The sequence below is a fragment of the Ailuropoda melanoleuca genome, chromosome 20 (assembly GCF_002007445.2).
Source record: "Ailuropoda melanoleuca isolate Jingjing chromosome 20, ASM200744v2, whole genome shotgun sequence".
In the NCBI taxonomy this organism is placed as follows: domain Eukaryota; kingdom Metazoa; phylum Chordata; class Mammalia; order Carnivora; family Ursidae; genus Ailuropoda; species Ailuropoda melanoleuca.
In genome coordinates, this window is record NC_048237.1 from 7,560,945 (window position 1) to 7,582,426 (window position 21,482).

General features: G+C 35.7%; 1 long non-coding RNA gene across 1 annotated transcript in view; it reads right to left on the reverse strand.

Annotated features, from left to right (window-relative positions):
- LOC117797257 overlaps window positions 1-21,482 on the reverse strand; it is a 249,548-nt gene that overhangs the window by 218,498 nt on the left and 9,568 nt on the right. The window contains exon 2 of the long non-coding RNA XR_004622200.1: window positions 13,554-13,752. This is a non-coding gene — a long non-coding RNA (uncharacterized LOC117797257). The remainder of the gene's footprint in view (window positions 1-13,553; window positions 13,753-21,482) is intronic.

Below are 21,482 nucleotides of genomic sequence, written 5' to 3' on the forward strand. Positions count from 1 at the left end.
TTTAAAACTATGGCTCCACCTTTGTTGATTCCAGTTCAGTACATAGGAAGTAATTCCTAGAATACGTACTTTAAGATGTTGTTAGGTAACTCTAATTTAGAACCACTGGCCTAAGGCCTTGGCTATTCACAAGGTGGTCCATGCATGAGTTACCTGACAGCTTAGAAATGCATAATCTGAAGCCTCACCATAGATTTACTGAATCAGAATCTGATTTTCACAAGGTTTCCAGGTGATTCATGTGAACATTAAAGTGTCAGGTACTCTGGATTAAAAATCAAGAAACCCTTTTGGAGCTAGATAGCCTCTTACTAGGACTATAAATGAGACTTGCTCTTGTTAGATTCCAAAGGTGACCAGAGACTGACTAACGAGGACTAAAAGAGACCATGTCTTGAGACTGACATTGACCCCAGAATGCTGATGCATTAGTTTACAATGAGAAATGACACCTGTCACAAAGTCCAGATTATTCAAATCAATACAGTTAACATCTTCTCTTTCAATGGAGACAACTATATGAGAAGTCAAATCATAATCAGAAGAAATTTAGAGGATCTCACCCAAAGTTATTAGTGAGGATAGCTAGAGGAACTTTTCTAATGTAGCCACTGAATAATTCTTCCAATAAAAATTCCTCCTCTGGACATTGTAAACTGTATAGCACCAAAGTTCTTTAATGCTCCCCCCCACCGCCCGTCTGTATACTATTCTGTTTATGTTCTGTGGATATTTTCATTTCGATGTCTTTACCTGTAAAATTTAATAATCTTTTCTGGATCATATATTTAATACTGATGGTTCTGCCTGTTAAAGATGCTTATAATTTACTGACTGCTTCTCAACTGTCAGGCATTATTTCATTTAATATTACTATTCCCAGGTTTTGGATGAGAAAATTAAAAAAAAATATAGAGATAAGTAAATTGCCCGTTTTTCACAGCTAGTAAATCATGGAGCTCAGCATTCAAGCGCAAGCTTTTCTGAGTCTAAGCCCATAAAGCATAGCTTGGGGCAAACTCCTGTATTACCGTGTAGAATTATCCCAGATCTTCTGACTGAAAGAAACACTTACTTATTTTGCATTATACACTTAACTCAGTGCTTTGGGGGCTAGTCACATTTCATCTAGGTGTTGTTTCCATAGTTTAAATTACATTTTTCATCATTCCAACATTTTGGGGAAATTCTTCAGTGTAATTCTCAAGTACTAACAATTATCGTTTCCAAGGTTATTAAATGCTTACAAAATATTTATTTAGTAACGCTTTAGGTTGGATGAAGACATAGTTAAAGAATCTCAGTAATTGGGCAAAATGAAAAGAATGCGATTAAGTTACTTCAGATTTATTTTTATTACTCTCTCCTTTGTGCTGTTGAGTTTAGCAATGAGGAATTTTAAAGAAGAGATCAGTGATGGATAATTAACTATTCTCTATTTTCTTGATTCTGGGGTTTAAAAAATATGTTCTCAGCAACACAAATATTAATTAGATGCTAATTAATAATTTCACCCATGAAACATTTACAAAACAAATATGCAAATCCTCATAAACCAACTTGCACTCTAGTGATGATTAGGCTATCATTATATTCAGGAGCAATTCTGATGAATGCATAAGATTTTAAGAATATGACCTAATGCTAATACAGTGAAAACTTAAAACATTTTTTTCCTATTTTTGTTTCTCCCTGTAGTTCATAAGGATGACAATACATTTCTAAGACTCATATTTAAACTACCTTTATACTGTATGATTTCATTTAATCTTTAAAATTGTAGTTACCAATTTGATTTATATCAATAATTCTTTACATTTTTGGTTCATGAACTGCTTTCAGAATATAGTGAGAGTTGTGAACTATTCAACAATAAGTAATGTACTGTCCATGTAAACAGAATTTTCCACACAATATAGTTAGTTCAGAAGCTTCTCTAAACTCATACATGGATTTCACATGGATAGCCTCTGATAGAGATGGGAACTAGGAGATTGGTTCTAGTCTTATTTTTACCACTAATAAGATATGTGATCATCAACAATTTACATTATATCTTAGGGTATATGATTCTTGATCCATAAAATCAGAGAGCTGATTGTTAAGGTACTCTCCACCTCTGAGAAAATGAATACTAACTTTACTCTTAAATGTGGATATAATGATTGCTTTTTTAAAAAATAAATTTATCAGCTTAGATTCCAGATGAATATTAACTTTTAAAGTACTCACCTTGGGAGGCCATCTGCTTACTCTAGGGATAATGCAACATCATTCAAAAGAGGAAATAGTGCTCAAAATATTTTAAAAATCATCTTTTGAATGTGCCAGCCACACAAGCTTTTTACAAGCCAGTATCATGAAAACACTTTGTAGAAAGACTGCTGAGCAACTGTTGGGATTCTCTGAATCACCACTAAAAATCAGGAAGCTCCAGAAAATTGATGCTGGGCAAGATTCCCAATATTGTCGCAATAATAAAGATGTATGCATGATAGAATATGGACCCATGAATTTGATATCAATCACAGGTGAAGTCTGAATTGTATTATAAGTACAGAGTTTCTAAACAATCATATGCTAGTAGTCAGAGGAAGTTAAAAGAAATTATGCCAAACCAGTTTCATTTCCTTTCCTGACAGGGTTAGTAGGTTAATCGATCAAAATTGCATTTCATCACGGTGTTGGGTAGTCTCTGCTGTACCGGGCTTGGTAAGAGGAGGAGGATGTTTGGGTAAAATGATAATGTAGTAAGTGGATTCATAACTAGAAAAAAGTATCTTGTGTAACATGTTATTGGGCTCTGTATTTGTGCCTTCCTTAGCTATACATTGATGAGTTAGATGGTAATATAGATAACAATGAACTCTGCAGAAGAGCAAATTCAACAAATGATAGAAACAACACATCTAAACACTTTAATAAGGGAAAAATCAATTTTAGCATAGTATGTATTTTTAAAGAATCAGTGAGCTACTTTGTACTTGAATCTAGACACCCATTCAAAATTCAGTCATCCACCAAATATTCACTGGACAACTATTAAACACCAAGAGCTGTGTCCCATGCTGTGTAATATCTTGGTACTTCCCAGCATGGAATGCAAAAAGTGGCATATAGTATCATCCCTCAGGAAATTCAAAGTTCTACGTTGGAGGCTAAGTAATAAACAGTAATAATACAAAAAATGGTAAGAGCCATTAATAACAGCATGCACATAGTACTAGGGGAAGAAAGAGCAAAGGAATTCTAACTCTGACTTGATGGCTGAATCAGAAAATGCTTCACATAGGATGTGCTATTTCAGCTCTGGTTAAATAGAAGTTTCACAAATGGGTAGGATATGAGGACCAGGGTCTGATAGGGATGGCATTCCAGGCATCACCTACCAAGACAACACCTACCAAGATGTGGTACTTAGAGGAATTGCAAGTCGTTCCAAGTAAACTCAAGGGAGTAGAGAAAGTTTAAACTGGAAAGGGCCGATAACAATCAAGTAATGGAAGGATTTTTGTACATTCTATTAAAAAGTAGTGATTTTTTAAGGGGGAAAAGGAGAAGAAAACTAAACTTTAACTCATTCCTGTCTTATGGCAGGCATTCAACTAGATGCTCTTCACTCACTCAAACCACTATAACTATTAATGGGAAAGCCCCTTATTAATGGGAATTATTCTTATCCCCATTTTGCAGACAAGAAAACTAAAGCTCAAAAAGATTAAATAAATTGCTAACGTTTATTTTTCTTTTGTTTGAAAGATCATTATAGGGAATGTTGGAAGAAGATGTATCCTGCATGGAAAGACAAGAAAATTATGAGCTTCGTGTTGGATATGTTGTTCAGACATCCAAACATTTCCAACTAACTATGGGATATCTTATGTGGGATGTGTTGACATACACGGCTGTGATGGCTATTGTTTTTGTCTAGTCAACCTCTTCTCCCCCTCCCAGTAACAGAGCCTACGTTTCTGCTTATTGGGTAAGAACACAATAATTTGAAATAACAAAACAAAACAAAACAATCACTCACGCTCCTACCCCCAAATATTGGTGCAAAAATGGACATTGATCCAGGCAGAACCAGTCAGCTCCTTCCTCACTAATTTTTCTGCCGTAGCCAAGAGGAAAGAGTGCCTTTTCCCTACTTTATCATTGAAGCAAAAAAGTCGCCATCACAAAACTGCCTGTAGCCATGTCTCCAATCCATGAAAAAAGTCAGAAAATGAAGATGGCTACCAAAAGGTTCCACTGTTAATCCCAAAGTCCCCCAAATTGATTTGACTCTAGAAGGTTTTCCTTTGAGTCTTTGCTGTGCTTCAGTATTTTCCAATAAATTCCCTTTGTTGTTTAAGTGAATTTGTACTCTGCTTCTGTCACTTGCAGTCAAAAGTGTCCTAACTAAAGGGCGCCTGGGTGGCACAGCGGTTAAGCGTCTGCCTTCGGCTCAGGGCGTGATCCCGGCGTTCTGGGATCGACCCACATCAGGCTCCTCCGCTGGGAGCCTGCTTCTTCCTCTCCCACTCCCCCTGCTTGTGTTCCCTCTCTCGCTGGCTGTCTCTATCTCTGTCGAATAAATAAATAAAACCTTTAAAAAAAAAAAGTGTCCTAACTAAACACTACTCTAGAGTTTCTTCTTCCATTTCCAAGTGGAGATTAGCTAGATGATTTCCAAAGACACAGTGCCTCCTTGCCTTAAGCTAACTTTGAAGTCATTTCATTGTTTTCAAAATCCAAACTCACCCTCAATGGAAACAGTTTGATACTAACCAGCTATCCCAGGAAAGAGGAGATCTGTTTTTTTTTTAATTTGTTTAGGCTGGGCCTTTTATTCCTGTGACTTATTCATATTTATTTAAAAGCAAAACACAGATAACATAACTGGAATAACTATAGTGTGCCAGGTGACTACATTCAAAGGGGTAGAATTCATTTCACTTGATTGATTTGCTATCTTGTTGATTAGACTTAAAACTGAAGATCCTGAAACCAATATTACCCTATATATTAACTAACTAGAATTTAAATAAAAACTTGAAAGAAAAAAAAATTAAAAAATTAAATTGAAGAAAAAAAGACGCATAAATCAGACAGCACATTAGGTGCATTTTATATTTTATTGTCTTCCATCTTTTTTCTGTGTATGTACGTGCATGTATATATCTGTGCATATTTATAAGTATGTAGGTATGTATATAATTTTTACATTTTTCTTACTTTAGGTTTAAACTCTTTTACTTTAAACTTGGAAATATTTAACCTTTAAGCACCTCCCCAGAAATCACTCAACTAAAATTAACTATTCCTATTTAAACCTTTTCAAGTTCTTACAAAACAAATTATCTCTAGATTAAAAATATTTTTTTAATTTCTTCTCCTTAGTTATTGAAAAGTGTTTATTCTATTGTATACGTTGAACTTCGGAACAGATATTTTAAATTATGATAGAAGTTTAACATTGTCAGCTTTATCACTCGTACTTTGATAAAAATGTCCTTTTGGTTTTCACACTTCTAAAATTTCCCTTAATATGCTTTAACTTCATTATAAGACTCTTCTATCATCAACGCTATTTCATGACCACTCTGTCTCAGATACTAACTATATCAACAGGTTCTAATTATCCTTGTTAACACTGTTCCTTTGCATTCCAGGGACACTGCCATAACGTGGGTGGAGTGCATTTTGCTTGCAATGCATCTCAACTTTCAGACTGTCATGCATGCAGGCTGCATCTACTGATCTATCAATCTCCTATTTATTTATTTATTTGAATTATATATGACTGCCATTTGAAAAACACAAGGTACTAAATATAAATACTTTTTTCTCACTATGAGTGTTAATTCACCTCCGTAGCATAAATAGAAAATTATTAAATGTGATTTGGTTAAAAAGAATCAAGAGTGCGATTCAGTAAATGCACAAGGGGCTAACAGTTAAGTGAAAAAATAAATAAAAGTAGAGTTAACAGTATACTTAGAGGCCTATCTAGCCTGTATCTCTGCCTTTTGAAATAAAAAGTAATTCATAGGCTCCTTACACCTTGCCTAATGAAGTCAAACTTTTAAGCAGGCTACCAAGTCACTGACATAAGCTTCCTTTCTAGTTCAATCTCCTACGGAACCCAATCCCAGTCAGACTCCTTAAACATGCTTTACACTTTCTTACCTGTTCATCTTTGTTAATGCAGCTCCATTTTCCAGAAAAATTTCACTCTGCCAAACTGCCAGACTTTAGAAATATCTATAAGTTTGTCTTTATGGTATTTTGATACTTTCTCTATATTCAAACATGTTTTCCTTAGATTAAAAAACAAATGAGACTGAAATGGAGAGGAAGTAAGAGAAGTAAAATTTTAACACTAGTAACACTTGGTGACTTTCTTACTGAATTAGATACATTCTGCTTTGTAGTTGAAGTTGGTATATAAGCCTTATCTCTGATCATAGGGTCTATTCATTATTTGTCTTTCTTTTTTCCAAAGACATTTAAGATAACTTATAAAACAAATGACTTTTATTTTATCTTATTTTGAGTTTTCTTTCTTTCTTTCTTTCTTTCTTTCTTTCTTTCTTTCTTTCTCTCTCTCTCTCTTTCTTTCTCTCTTTCTTTCTTTCTTTCTTTCTTTCTTTCTTTCTTTCTTTCTTTCTACAAAATAGATGAGAGCCTTTCAGGGGACATATAGAGATGAAAGCCCAAGTCTTTTCCCTCTTTTTCCACTGAAATTATCCAGAGTATTAACATGGGAGAAAATTGATGAAGAGGATTGTCATAGGTGGGAAAGGATACCATCTCTATGACCCAAATATTCCTAAGAAATTCTTTCACATCTAATACATGTGGGTCTAGTTAAATTGTGATTATCAAGGATATTTAAGACCTCTCCTTGCTAAAATTTATCTAGTTCATTAGACAAACAGAAAAGGCTGCCTTGAGAAAAAGAAAATAAAATCTATTGGGGCACCTGGGGGGCACAGCGGTTAAGCATCTGCCTTCGGCTCAGGGCGTGATCCCGGCGTTATGGGATCGAGCCCCACATCAGGCTCTGCCTTCGGCTCAGGGCGTGATCCCGGCGTTATGGGATCGAGCCTGTTCCCTCTCTCGCTGGCTGTCTCTATCTCTGTCGAATAAATAAATAAAATCTTTAAAAAAAAAAAAAGAAAATCTATTGATCAGGAGGAACAAGGACTGGGGACAACAGTGGGTATGACTATTCCATCTGGATTCTTCGCTTCCCAAATCAGCTCTTATAAATCCAGCACTAAAGTAGACCTGTGGTCACACAGCAGGTATCTGCATCATAAAAGCAGCAAAGGGATATGTACTAGCATATGTCTAGATTGTTGTAATGCATATAAACACATAGGGCTTAGAAATGGGAGTGGGGATGGGGCCCCTGGGTGGCACAGTTGGCTGAGTGTCCACTTGGGTTTTGGCTCAGATCATGAGCTCATGGGTCCTGAGATTGAGCCCTATATGGGGCTTTGTGCTCAGTGGAGTCTGCTTAAGTTTCTCTCTGCCACTTGGTTGGTTCTCTCTCCTTCTCAGGTAAATAAATAAATCTTAAGGAAAAAAAAGAAGAAGTGAGAGTGGGCACTGAGGCAGAAGGAGACCACACTACTTAGGTAAATAATTTATGCTGCTATGTATCAGTAGCATATCAAAGATCTTCTTCAATATCTATACATTAGTGACCCAAAGAGAAAGCAGTGTCGTGAATAGCAAAAACAGAAAGGATTGTGAAAAGCCACTTAGTGGGCCTGTTTTGGAGGGCCAGGCCAGCTATAAATATGGGTAGAATTAAGGATATGTAGCAGACTCAACACTATCATCAATGAGACAAAACAGAAGCAACAGGCTGACGAGCCCTGCTGGTAATGCCCACTTTTGTACTGCTTGGTGGTTGTAGGTTGGTTTCCAAGGTAGCAGACTTAGTCATGCCAATCGTGTCATGCAGATTCATGGCCAACATCAAGTGAAAATATTTCCATTGGCCATGAGGGTAATAAAGGAAACTGCTCCTACTTTATACCAAATATCAAGACTGTACATACTTCTACTCTAATAAAAGTGAGTAAACAAAAAGAATAAACAACTTGGTGCCTATACCAAAAATCTGCAAGATGCGTGAAGGTAAATATAGCACTCAGGTTACGGTAGGAGAATAAACAACTTGGTGCCTATACCAAAAATCTGCAAGATGCGTGAAGGTAAATATAGCACTCAGGTTACGGTAGGAACATATTTCTAAAAATACTTAGTATAGGAAGGAGAAGAACATATGGTATTAAAAACTTTGCTTTATGTAAAAAAATATCAATAAAACATAGCCCTCTGAAATAAGATAAAGTTGAGAGGATAAGGAAATAGAGTTGAAATGAACTGCACACTTGCTTCTCCTGCAGCCATCCATTCTTTGCAGCTATACTTTGCATTTCTGTCTCCATCTTCCTTCACTCTCACCTCCACTCAGCCATTTACTTTCAGGGAAGCTAATTCTATCCTTGAGTATAGGCATGTGGCTGATGCTTCAGGCCTAGCTTTACCAAAGCAATTTTATATCAGGTTATAGATGCTGATTTGGGTGGGCTCAAAGCTGGCTTCATAGGGCAACCTGTGCAGTTACACTAGGTCCCTGTATGCAGAAGGGACTTGCACCAGGCTTAATGCTCTGTTGTTGCCATCTTGAAATTTTTAATTCATTACTTGAACTTGTGTTTTGCAAGTCAAGTCAATGAGACAATGAAGCACGTGTGGGAGAAGAGGACGTACCTGCTCTAAGTATGGCTCCCACTAGTCGCATATAGCATTTGCAGTGTCTCATGAGCTGAGCACAGAATGCCAGTGGCCCCATGATGTGTGGGAGTTCAGCAAGTCTCAAAGTTAGTACAAGGTGTTTGTATCTATGACTGAGTGAGCACTGACAGCCCCAAGAGGCCATGCCTTCCATTTAAACCAGACTTTGCTCCAAAAAGAAAGGTGGCAGAGGAGTTCTAAGAAATGATTAAGGAACCCAGTATATCTTTTCTCACTTATGTAACTTCTCTTATTAGCCAACCACTTACATTAAAAATGATGATATAGAAAAATAAATTAGAAAGATAGAACAAGCCTTTCTTCCTCATGAATACACTGAAGGTAGAGTGATAGTAGACCATATGCAGAGCAAGGGAAAAAAATAGAGAGACCAACCAAGAAACAGACTCTTTTTTTTTTTTTAAGATTTTATTTATTTGACAGAGAGAGACACAGTGAGAGAGGGAACACAAACAGAAGGAGAGGGAGAAGCAGGCTTCCCGCTGAGCAGGGAGCCCAACGTGGGGCTCAATCCCAGGACCCTGGGATCATGATCTGAGCTGAAGGCAGATGCTTCATGACTGAGGCACCCAGGCGCCCCAAGAAACAGACTCTTAACTAGGGTCTGGGAACAAACTGATGGTTACCAGAGGGGCGGTGGGTGGGGGAATGAGTGAAATAGGTGATGGGGATTAAGGCCTGCACTTGTGATCAGCACTGGATGATGTACGGAAATGCTGAATCATTATATTATATACCTGAAACTAACACAACACTGTATGTTAACTATACTGGAATTAAAATAAAATAAGTTTTTAAAAAGATAAAAAAAGAACTAAAATAAAAACATTAGTTTTGTGCAGGTTTTGACAGTATTGGTAGGAATAAAATATGTACGCAAATACCACCTATAAATTGTGCAGCTTTGATGATTCTGCATATGACGTATATACTGCTCTATTTGCATTAAAGACTGGCATTCCACAATATAATGATGATTGGTAAAAATGCTTACTAATAATTTAAAACTTTTGTTTTTGTTTACTTAGAATCACATTCAATAGCAAATATAAAACATTGAGACAAATCAAGTAAAGACTACAGGAAGAATGAAAAAGCTTTACATTTTACCATACTTGATAGCATTTTTTAAATGACTTTTGAGCTCTTCATTTTCATTTTGCACTGAGCCGCACAAATTACATATCCAGCATTGGGTAGGGAAGCATATAACCCAATTTGGGCCAAGAAGACTGTAGATGATGTTTGGTGAGAGCTGCCAGGAAAAATGTTTATTTGCCTTCTGCATGTTTCTAGAAGAGACACAACTTCTCTTTCCTTGGACATGTAGCTGCAGAAATACTGGGAAGTACTGAAACCCTAATTAGGATTCACCTTTGGATGAAGGTGACACTACTGGAGGGCAAGAAAGAAATAAGGCTCTTGAGTCTTGGAATAACACCAATAAATACCTGTTGAATGGAAGACTAAATGAAGTCAACAGATCTTAAAAAGTTTGAGTAGGGTTTTTTAAAATATAATTTGTTAACTGCTATTTGTATAAGACTTAAATGAAAAAAGAGGTAGAAAGTCAGAGATCATTTAAATACAGAACTAGGAAAAAATTAGAAAATATTGTCCAGAAGATAAAATGGTATAACAGAATCAGAAGCTGCATTAAAATAATAAAAATAAAAATCCACAAGCTGGATAAAACAAATCAATAATGCAAAACTTGAAGTGCTATCTGCAGATGCAGAGAATGGCACAAGTTTAAAACAATGAGAGAAGGTTGATATAGAAGGTAGGTAACAGTTATCCAACATATTTATGATACATTTTCTAACAATAATCTAAAATATTCTGAGTACAAGAAAGATCCAAATCCTTTCAAAAGAATTAATCAAGTTATAAGCAAAATTAGTAAAATAGACTAGCACTTGAAATAACCCAGTGATATTTTATATCTCAAGAATAAAGAAAGAATGTACAAGCATCGAAGCAGAGAAAAACAGATTATCTTCAAAAGAAGTAAAATCCAGCTACTCAGATTTCCCTCGCCAATAGTAAATGTCAGAAAACAGTGGGGCAATATAAAAATAGTTTTGAGGAAAAGAGTTATGGTTCAAGATTCTTAAACCCAGCCAAGTTGTGATTAGTATGTGAAGTCAACACAAACATACACTGCCATATATAACACTCAGAAAGCTTTCTATCCATAGACTTCCTAAAAAATAATTTTCAAAGATGCAATTCAGCTGACCTAACAATGAATCAATATAATCAGCATCCCCAAGTCCTCTAAACTTTAGAATTACCCTTCCTATTAATGCTCAACTAAGTATTTTTGGAGATTCAATCCAAAGAATGCGGAGGGAAGATAATGTTCTCCCAAATATTTCTTAGGCTCCAAAGGATCTGTTTTATTAACTTAACTCCTTTTGAACTACAGCTCTTGCCATCTCTTTCCCATATCTACACGGTATCCCAGATTTTTGCAGTCTGATTTATTTCAAAATATGAATATAATTTTTTTATTTTCCAAGCTTTTGCCAACACAAGGTTATTACTCAAATGCAGTGACTAATAAAATTTACTAAGGACTTGAGGGCTTCATAAAAGAATGACAACACAAAAAAGAAAACCTACAATCCACATACAAATCTGTTTCTAAATTCCATTGTTCAGTCCCCACAGGATCTGTGCCCAAGGTCTGCTCCTATGTTGCTGGGAATCTTCTCATCACAAATATTAGCCTAAAATCTGTTCTCATTCTGCAAGTCGTAAGGCTCACTTTATATTTCAGTCTAGGAAACCAAAATATCAGTTAACAGTAATTTCAGTACCTAAGGACATATACTCTTTAGTGTTTATTATTCATTCCTTCAATCATAAAACAATTTTTATTTTTACCTTTCAATATCGCCTTTAAAAATAGCCTTTTGTCTCCCACTGCCTTCTTTTGGCCTAGGTAATGACTCAATATTTTTTCCCCAAACAGTAAAAGTGTCCTTACCAAGTAGGTATATTTGTATTTAGACTTGTAGAAATAACACACACACACACACACACACACACCCACCCTGCAGGCTCCTAATTAGATTTTCTTTACTGAGCTCAAAGTTACCTGTAGAATTCTTTGTTGTGGCTCATGTTCAAAACACCTCTGCTTTTATAGTCTTTCAAGATAGTACATAAATTAAAAAAAAAAAAACCCCACCAAACCTATTTGGAATTCTACTCTACTTTGGCAATGTGATCCAAAGAAGATATTTCTTCCCTCCCTTAATAAACTACAGGAATAAAGGCTCTTCTTTTTCATCCACTATAAAGAATTCAAGAAACTTTACAGTATTTCAACTATTTTTGTCATTATAAATAATGCTGGCACAAAGAAATTATTTTCTTTCTTTGCATTGATAAATACAGAACACAGATTTAAGTCTGTAGTTTTAGAACTTCTAGGAAAAAGGATGTATATTTTTCAGTAGATTGAAACAAAGTATGATCCTTATTAGCAAACACAGAAACATCAAGAGACCATTATAATCAAAAAGGACAAGACAAGATGACATATCGACTATAACAAAAATCTTTCAAACAGGGTAAAAATTAAAACCCAATCTGGGCTGTCTGTGTCCATTATATTAATATTCAGTAGCGGACAAAAAACAAAAACAAAGCCCAAAAAACTGAAGAAAAACAAGTTGGAGAAGACCTAAACTACAATGCATCCACATTAGAAAATATGTAGCAGTTAAAAAGAATTGGGTTATGTTACATATGCTATGCATTCAAACATGGAATGTTCTTCAAGACAGTAAATTAAAAATCAAAGTGTAATATCTAAGGCATATTTTCACTTATTTAAAACAAAATAAAACTCTGTATTTCATATGTACAAATATATGTAGGCAAATGTATATAGAGTTTATATCCCATTCAGAGAGATGACAGGTGTTATGTCTAAAGAGGGAACTAGAACTAAGTGGGATTCAAGGGGACTTTCATTGGATACATATTGTTTCTATTTTTTTACAGAGAGAATTTATTTACCTCTTATACTTAAACTTACAAACACATTAAAAATATTTAAATAGGAACAACAATGCCTATTATTACTAGAATTAGGAGACTCGTTATTTTAAAGTTATTGTTTCTTCCAAATTAATTTATAAATTAATTCCAACCTGAATAGTAACATGATTTTTTGTTTTACATTTACGTTGTTTCTTTTTTTTTTTCACAGTTAAAAACATCTGTAAATTATTCTCATTGACCCTTGACTCTGGAGAGAGGACTCAGTGATGAATTCCCTAACATGGAACTTCTAGCTAATTACCGCAAAAGGAAATCTTCCTTTTACGCTCAATCAATAGTTCCTCCTGTGACAAATGGAGGAGGTGGCTTTCCCCAAACTCTCTATTGTTAGAGATGGAACTTTGTGCTAAGAGAGCATCTTTATCTCTATGGTAGAAATTCTGTGCCTTTCACCAGTAGTTGGTTTGTTTTGTTTTTAATTCTGTCTGTATTGTTCTCAACAATTCAAAGGGTATGTTTTCTCTTCCCACATCAATTTTTCATCTCTGTTTTCATAGGCAAAAGAATATATTTTATATATTCTGGATATTTTATATCTAGTAATTTTCGGGATATAAGGCAATAAAGTATATTCTCTCACTTAATACTTCTAAGAAATATAGACAACATAATTGAATCAAAAGAGAGTTGATGAAACAAGAAGTAGGTCTTACCTTTCTATTAAATAAGAAGTAGAATGACCATTTGACTGATGAACTGGGGAGAACTGATCCTGTGTCACCATATCCAGGGAATGTTAAGAAGCAGATTAAGGAGCAGACATGGGTTCAGGTCCGAGATGGCGATGTAGGAAAATCCTGAACCTACCTCCTTCCAGGAACACATCTACAGCTACATATGGAACAATGTCCTCTAGAAAAACAAACAAACAATAAACCTTAAAAACTAGCAGAGTGACTCCTTCACTCAGAGGTTAACATGAAGAAAACCACATTTAAACAGATAGGAAAGGCTGAGAAACAATCTTACAATAATTTCCCCCACCCTGCCCTGTGGCCTTTAAGTCCTGCACCTGAGAGGCAGCCCCCAAAATGTCTGGCTTCAAAGACCAACAGGGCTTGCACCCCAGAGAGCCATAGTCTTTGGTGAACTGAGACAGCTATTAAAGGGCTCACTGGCCCCAGGGCTCAGCGCAAAAGCAGCCCTTTGAAAACCACCCAGACTTGATGTGAAAGAGGCTCACTTGCTAATTTTAAGCCATCAGACAGAAGGAGAGGGGATACTCTCTGGGGAAGGAGGCTGGTGGATGCCAGCTTCGCACTCCCTGTCTGCCTTGTTAAAGCTGGTGGGTGCCATCTCTTTTCCCCTTTTCTCTTTTTTGGCAGGTGCTATCTTTGCAGTCCCCATCTACACCCCTCCAGCTGGAGGGCACCATCCTAACACTCTCCCTTGACACACTACAGATTGCCAGTGTCTCTCAGAAAGGAGCTTATATATTCATCTGGAGCCCCAATTTTTATAACTGCTGCCCAGGGCATACCTTCCGATTTCCTGGTTCTGGTGGCCACTGGAGCTTACACTTGTGGTCCCACAGGATTGCATGTATTTGCATTCTTTAAATAAATTTTTTATTCAAGTATAATTAACATTTAGTTTATATTAGTTTCAGGTACACAATATAATGATACAATAATTCTATACATTTCTCAGAGCTCATCAAGTATGCTCTAATACTTTTTTTTTGAAAGAGAGAGTGGGGGAGGGGGAGAGGGAGAGAGAGAGAGAATCATAAGAAGGCTCCACCTCTAGCACAGAGCCCAACGTGGCGCTCGATCTTATAACCCTGAGATCATGACCTGAGAAAAATCAAGAGTCAGATGCTTAACTGACTGAGCCATCCAGACTCCCCAAGATAAGTGCACTCTTAATTATATTTGCATTCTTTAAAAACTGCCGCCTGAGAGTCTGGCTTCCAATCAGCCTGAATCTAGACACTGACTGAGATCCTCCTCTTTGAGACACTGACTGGTCTTGGCATACCCTCAACTTCCGGGAGCTATTAAAAATAAAATAGGCTGCTTTGACAATTACAAAGGCTTGAGGGACAACCAAGAGCTATGACAGGGTTGAACCGTAAGGTTCATCTCCTACACAAGGCCACTTTAAGACTGGGAGAGATGGCTTTTTCATCTAACGTATAAAAACCAACACAGAGGGTCAAGCAAACTGAAGGAACAAAGGAGAATATTCCAAACAAAATAACAAGATAAAACCTTAAGGGTGGCAGGGGTGGGGGGTCTTAATGAAACAGATAAGTGATTTACCTAAGAAAGAGATTCTCTTGTGCTCTCGCAGTCAAATGTTGGTTGGAATGCAGTCATCTGAAAGACTGACCTGTCCAAACTGGCCAATGATTTGATGGTTGATACTGGATTTTGGCTGGGGTGTCAGCCCTATTGTCAAGAGGAGCATCTACGTGGCCCTCTCCAGTATGGCGGTCTCAGAGTAATTGGGATTCTTCCCTAGTGACTCAGGGATCCAAGCACAATTCTTCTAGCAACCAAGGTGAAAGCTGCCTCATCTCTTCTGACATAGCCTTGGAAGTCATGCAACATCACTTCTGCTGTAACCTTGTAGTTTGTATCTCATAGTTTGTAATCTTATAATCTTTGTATCTAGATTCAATGTTAGGAGACATAAATTCCACCTTTCCATGAGGAAATTGTCAAGGTTACAATGAGCACCTGTCACGGGAGATACTTAGTCCTCTTGGAAAATGTGATCTAAAGAGACTATGGACTCTGAGAAACAAACTAGGGCTTCAGAGGGGAGGGATAGACTGGTGATGGGATAGACTGGTGATGGGTAGTAAGGAGGGCACGTATTGCATGGTGCGCTGGGTGTTATACGCAACTAATGAATCATCAAACTTTACATCAGAAACCAGGGATGTACTGTATGGTGACTAACATAATATAATAAAAAACATTAAAAAATAAAACGTAAATCATGTGGCTACAAAAAGTCACATATTTCACATGTCATACGTGAACGAAGAAAATTTTACTTCCTTTCCTATCTGGATGTCTTTTATTTCTTTTCCTAGGTTAATTGCACTAGCTAGAGTCAATAGTACAATGTTGAATGGCAGTGATGAGTGTAATATCTTTGTCTTGTTCCTGATCTAAGGGGGAAAAGTAGTCATTCTTTCACCATCAAGTATGATGTTTATTTATTTTTTTTAAAAGATTTTAGTTATTTGTTTGTCAGAGAGAGAATGAGAGTGATCACAAGTAGGGGAAATGGCAGACAGAGGGAGAGGAGGCAGGCTGTCAAGCAACGAGCCCGATGGGGGACGGGATCCCAGGACCCTGGGATCATGACCTGAGCCAAAGGCAGATGCTTAACTGACTGAGCCACCCAGGTGCCCCAACTTAAATATTCTTTACTGAATTTAATTTAGAATAGTAATAGCAACAGATGCTATCGGCTGTCTGTCTGCTACATGCTACCTGCTGCATACTCTGCTGGAGCTGGTCTGTGCTCTGCCTCACATACTCACAAAGAAACTGCATTATAGCTTCCCTTCATTTTGCAAAGGAGGAGCTGAAGATCAAAGGAGTCATGTAAAGGTAGAATGCTGCATAACCAGGCTTGGCATTCAGGTCTTTGCCTTCCAGAATTCCTCTTCACTGCAGTTTTTTTCTTTCTTTCTTTCTTTCTTTCTTTCTTTCTTTCTTTCTTTCTTTCTTTCTTTCACTCTTTCTTTCTCTCTTTCTTTCTTTCTTTCTCTCTTTCTTTCTTTCTCTTTCTTTTTTCTTTCTTTTCTTTTCTTTTCTTGTTTCCCCCCCCCTAATTTATTTATTTAAATCATCTTACAGTTATTCCAAACTACAGGCATCAAGCAACTGAAGACCAGAAAATTGGGAGCTAGAGATCAGGTAGATGCTTAACCGAATGAGCCACCCAGGAGTCCCAACTATGATGTTTATTAAACACAGATTATCAGGTTGAAAAAATTTCTATTTCATTTGCTGAGAGATTTTGTTGTGGGTTTTAATCAGTAATCGATGAGAGATCTTTGTCAAACACTTCTAAGATTCTTCTTTTAAGATTATCACATGATGTTCCTTTTTTAATGTACTGTAGTAAATTACATTAATTGATTTTCAAATCAATGATACCAACCTGATATTCCTAAGATAAACTCGCTAGGTCATGTATAATCCTTTGTATATTATTGGATTCCATTTGCTAAGATTTTATAAATAGTTGTTGTGTCTATATTCATGAAGAACAATGGAATGTAGTCTTTTTTCTTGTAATATATTTTTTTGTTTTTGGAATAAGCCTAATGCTCCCTGTGGAATGAGTTGGAAAGTATTTATTCCTTTTCAATTTTCTGGAAGAGTTTGTGTAGACTTGGTTTTATTTCTTCCTTGTTAGAATTAAAAAGTAAAGCCATTTGGGCTTGGATCTTTCTTTTCTTTCTTTTCTCTTCTTGGAAGGGTTTTATCTACACATTTTTAAAAATAAATGTCTATTGGGGCAACCTATTTTTTGAAAGAACTTTGGTAGTGTATCTTTAAACAATTTTTTCATTTCATATAACTTTTAAAATTAATTAACATAAAGTTGTTCACAATATTTTATTATCGTTTTAATATCTGTAGTGATATCTGTCACTTTTCTCATTCCTGATAATTGGTAATTTCCATTATCTCTATTCTTTTTTTCTGGGGTTTTAAGGCTTATGATTTTATTAATCATTTCAAAGAAGCAGCTTTTGATCTCATGAGTTTGTCTTTTCTATTTTCTGTTTCATTCACATCACCTCTTAGTTTGTTTACTTTCTTTCATTTGCTTATCTGGAATTTAATTTGTTCTTCTTTTTCTAGTTTCAAAAGGTAGGATTGAGGTCATTGTTTTTAGACCATTGTTTTTTTCTTCTGAGAATTATTTTACCTATATCCCACCAATTTTGACAGACTGTTTTCATTTTCATTTAGTTCCAAACATTTTATAATTTTCCTTTGACCAATGAGTTATGTTGAAATGTTTAGTTTTCTAATATTTGAGGATTTTCCAGATATCTTTTTAATATTGACTTTTAATTTGCTAACACTGTGGTCACAGAACAAACTTTGTATGATTTGACTCCTCTTAAATGTAATGAAACTTATTTTACGGCCCAGAATAATGACTTAGTAAATGTTCCACATGTATTTGAAAAGTTCTGTTGTTGAGTGTATTGTTCTATACATGCCAGTTAGTTTTGGTTCGTTGATAGTATGTTTCTGGTTGGTTGGTCAAGTCTTCTTTAAACTTGTTGATTTTCTTCCTATTTATCTCAATTACTGAGTGAGATTTGTTATGTTTATGATGGCTGATTTGTCTATTTCTGTTTCCACATCCGTTAGTTTTGGCTTCATGCATTTTGAAGCTCAGTTATTAGATATATACACTAAAGATTGTTACATTGTCTAAGTGAATCAGTCACTTACCATTATTACTCTCTTTACCCTTGCTCATATTCATGTTCTGACATCTACCTTGGCTGATGTTAATATAGCCACTTCAGGTTTCCTTTGTTCAGTGATAGCATAGAATGTATATGTCCACCCTTCTATTTTTGGTCTATGTGTGCCTTCATATTTAAGTGAATTGTAGATTCACAGTAAACACCTAAGGGTTTTTTAGGGTAGGGGCATAGGAAAATATGTGTGGAGTGCCTCCCAACTTTTTAAAATCATGGTAAATTAAAGGGAAAATGGTTGTTTTATTGATTCCTTCATCCTCTGGGCCAGTAGGGAATTGATAACATACTGTAACCCAGAAAAGGAACATGGGTTAAAAACTCTTGAACCAAGAAACTGTGTGATTTCCATCTTAAATTAGGAGAAGTCTGTTGGTTCCATTTCCTGAAACAAAGAATTCCAGAGGCAAGGTTGTCAGGGAGAGGTAAGAAAAATTGTGGCATCTTTTGTTCTGACTCCTGCAAGGGTCAGTAGGTTTCGTGTTTTTTTCCATACAGGACTAGATAATAAATATTTTAGGCTTTGCAGGCCATGCAGTCTCTGTAGCAACCACTCCACTCTGCCACTGTAATGTAAAATCCATAAACAACACCTAAAGGAATGAGCATGGCTGTGTTGCAATTAAACTTTATGTATGGTCACTGACATTCAAATTTCACATATTTTTTCACATGCCACAAGACATTAATCTTGTTTTGAGTTTTTCAACCTTTTAAAGTATTGAACTCATTCTTAGCTCAAAAAGGTAGTGGGTCAGATTGGCCGAGTTGGCCAGAGTTTGCGGACTCTTGCACTAGAATGGCAAGTTAATAGCTTCATATAATGATAAGGAATGACCATATCCGGAGGACTACAGGTAGAGTCAGAATCAAAGAGATAGGAAGATTATGACAACATGGCTGTGAGGAGAGAGATGACATGGAAAGGAATGGAGTCACAGGGAAGATTTACTTGCAAATATATAGTTTTCCCTATAAAACAGTGACTCAGAGTATCATATAGGTCTCCATGGCATTCTACTTTACTTGCTTCCCAGAATTCTTCACCTCTGCTCAGAGAAGCACTACCTCATGTACTCGAGTGATCCGCTAGACCGTCACCCTTTGTGACATGCAGACCAAATATCGTAGTTGGCTTCATATTTTCTTTCAGCAACCTCTTAGGTACAAAAATGAACTAGAGATAGTTCTTCTAAAAGCTATGAATCTTAGCTCTCAAAAGATGGCAAGGATTATTCTTTTTTCCCCAAAGGACCAGATGTTTAACATCATATTTAAAAAAAATTTAAGTTAGAGACTAAAGCAGAATTTTCTTTTAAATTTCAATTTAAATGTTTCTTTCTATCTAACCCCTCAATTCCCATGCATTCTTCTTTCCCCTCCTATCACTTGGCCTTAAGGGAAACTAAAGAAGAAAAAAAGAGTTGAAGAAAACAGATTTGGAGTGTTGTATGTAACAGGTGGCAGCGAGTAGAAATAAAGAGACCAAAATTACCAGATCCTTTTCTATCTTTGCCCCCCACCCATACCCCCCAATTTTGTCTCATGAGAAAGGTTAGTACATTAAAATAAAGATGGAGTGCTTTGGCCTTTAGGTTTGATGGGACAATGTGTTCAGGTTTTTCAAATTAACAGCTGAACTCATGGCCCTAGAGGTTTTTAAAAATTATTAAATCAATTTTTTAGAAATACTGTAAATTTATTTAAATTTTTATGTGTGCTATGTGATATTTCTGGTTCTCTTTCACACTTAAAGCTCTCATTGAGAATAAAACAGTTTTCTGCATTAAACTGTAACATGATTTGGCATTTATATATCCTGTAGGAGAGAGTGAAACACTACCTGCTTTAAATTGTGATTTCTAGGAGGATTTCTGGATATAGTAAAGCCTCAGATACCAGAAAAAATAAAGACTTTGAAATTGCCTTGCCAAGGCTTAGATTCATATGTCTATTTTTACTCAACACCAAATAAAGGTACCATTTCTAATCCAAGAACTTCACTCTGCTGTCTTCTAGCACATTGACATTTTCCACAGGCATTTCTTGTTTTACTTGATGTATTTTTTCTAGCTTTTCTTAATATGATATATGAGGATTTTGGTTGCTAAGCATTGATATCAAAATTTTTAATTATAGTTAAATTGTGGCTAGTCAGCACATTGTCAAAGGTGATTTACTATTTTCAAAGCTTTACTGTACTTGACTTTTATTAAAAAAACAAATAATCTAAATTTCAAGAAGAATTCAGAGAATATTTTTAAGTTGTACAATAAAGCAGTGCTCTGAATGTAATATTAAACAGAACTTTTCCAATACTGCAAGAGATCTCCATTGCCTTCCATATGTAGCTGGAAAAAGAATAGTTTTGGCCAAAAGATTTAATTTTCCTATAGCTAAAACATGCTGAAGGATAGTATGATTTCTCTAAGTGCTAAGTTTATTTAATTATTTTGAGGTATTTTGCACATTATCATTCAACTCCAAATTAAACTAATTCATCCCATTGTGTTTTCAACCATATAAGGTCAAATTACATCTTTCATAATTATTTTGTATTCATAGGTTACTACTTTCTAAGATTACTTACTTGGTTTCAAAACAGAAAACATTCAAAACAGACATGATTACTATGAAAAGAAGATTTTTAAATATTTGATTTCACAAATTCATGAGAAGGCAAAATTTTCATTTTGTTTTGGTTTTCCATTTGCTTCACTTAAATTTTCCCATATTATGCCAAAAATACTTTCTGGTATTATAATAAATGTCATTTCTGATATTTTAGTGGTATCTGTGGTGTAATCTTTACTTTGCCCTACATTTTTTTTCATGAAATATAAGCAAGAGGAATTCTCACTTTATGGGTAACATATACTTTACCCAGTGAAACACTCAACTGAAGCCAATAGCTTTGAAAGTTTAGGAGAAAATGATTAGAAACCGATATGAGCAAAACTAACAATATCAGAGTAATAAATTAGGATAAAATAACCAGATCTATCCATGCTTATTTTGCAGAACATCATCTCCTAACATTTACAAAAACACTCAAGCTCTATTCTTGGATTAAGTGACATGTCTGCATTTTACCACTTGTTTAGAA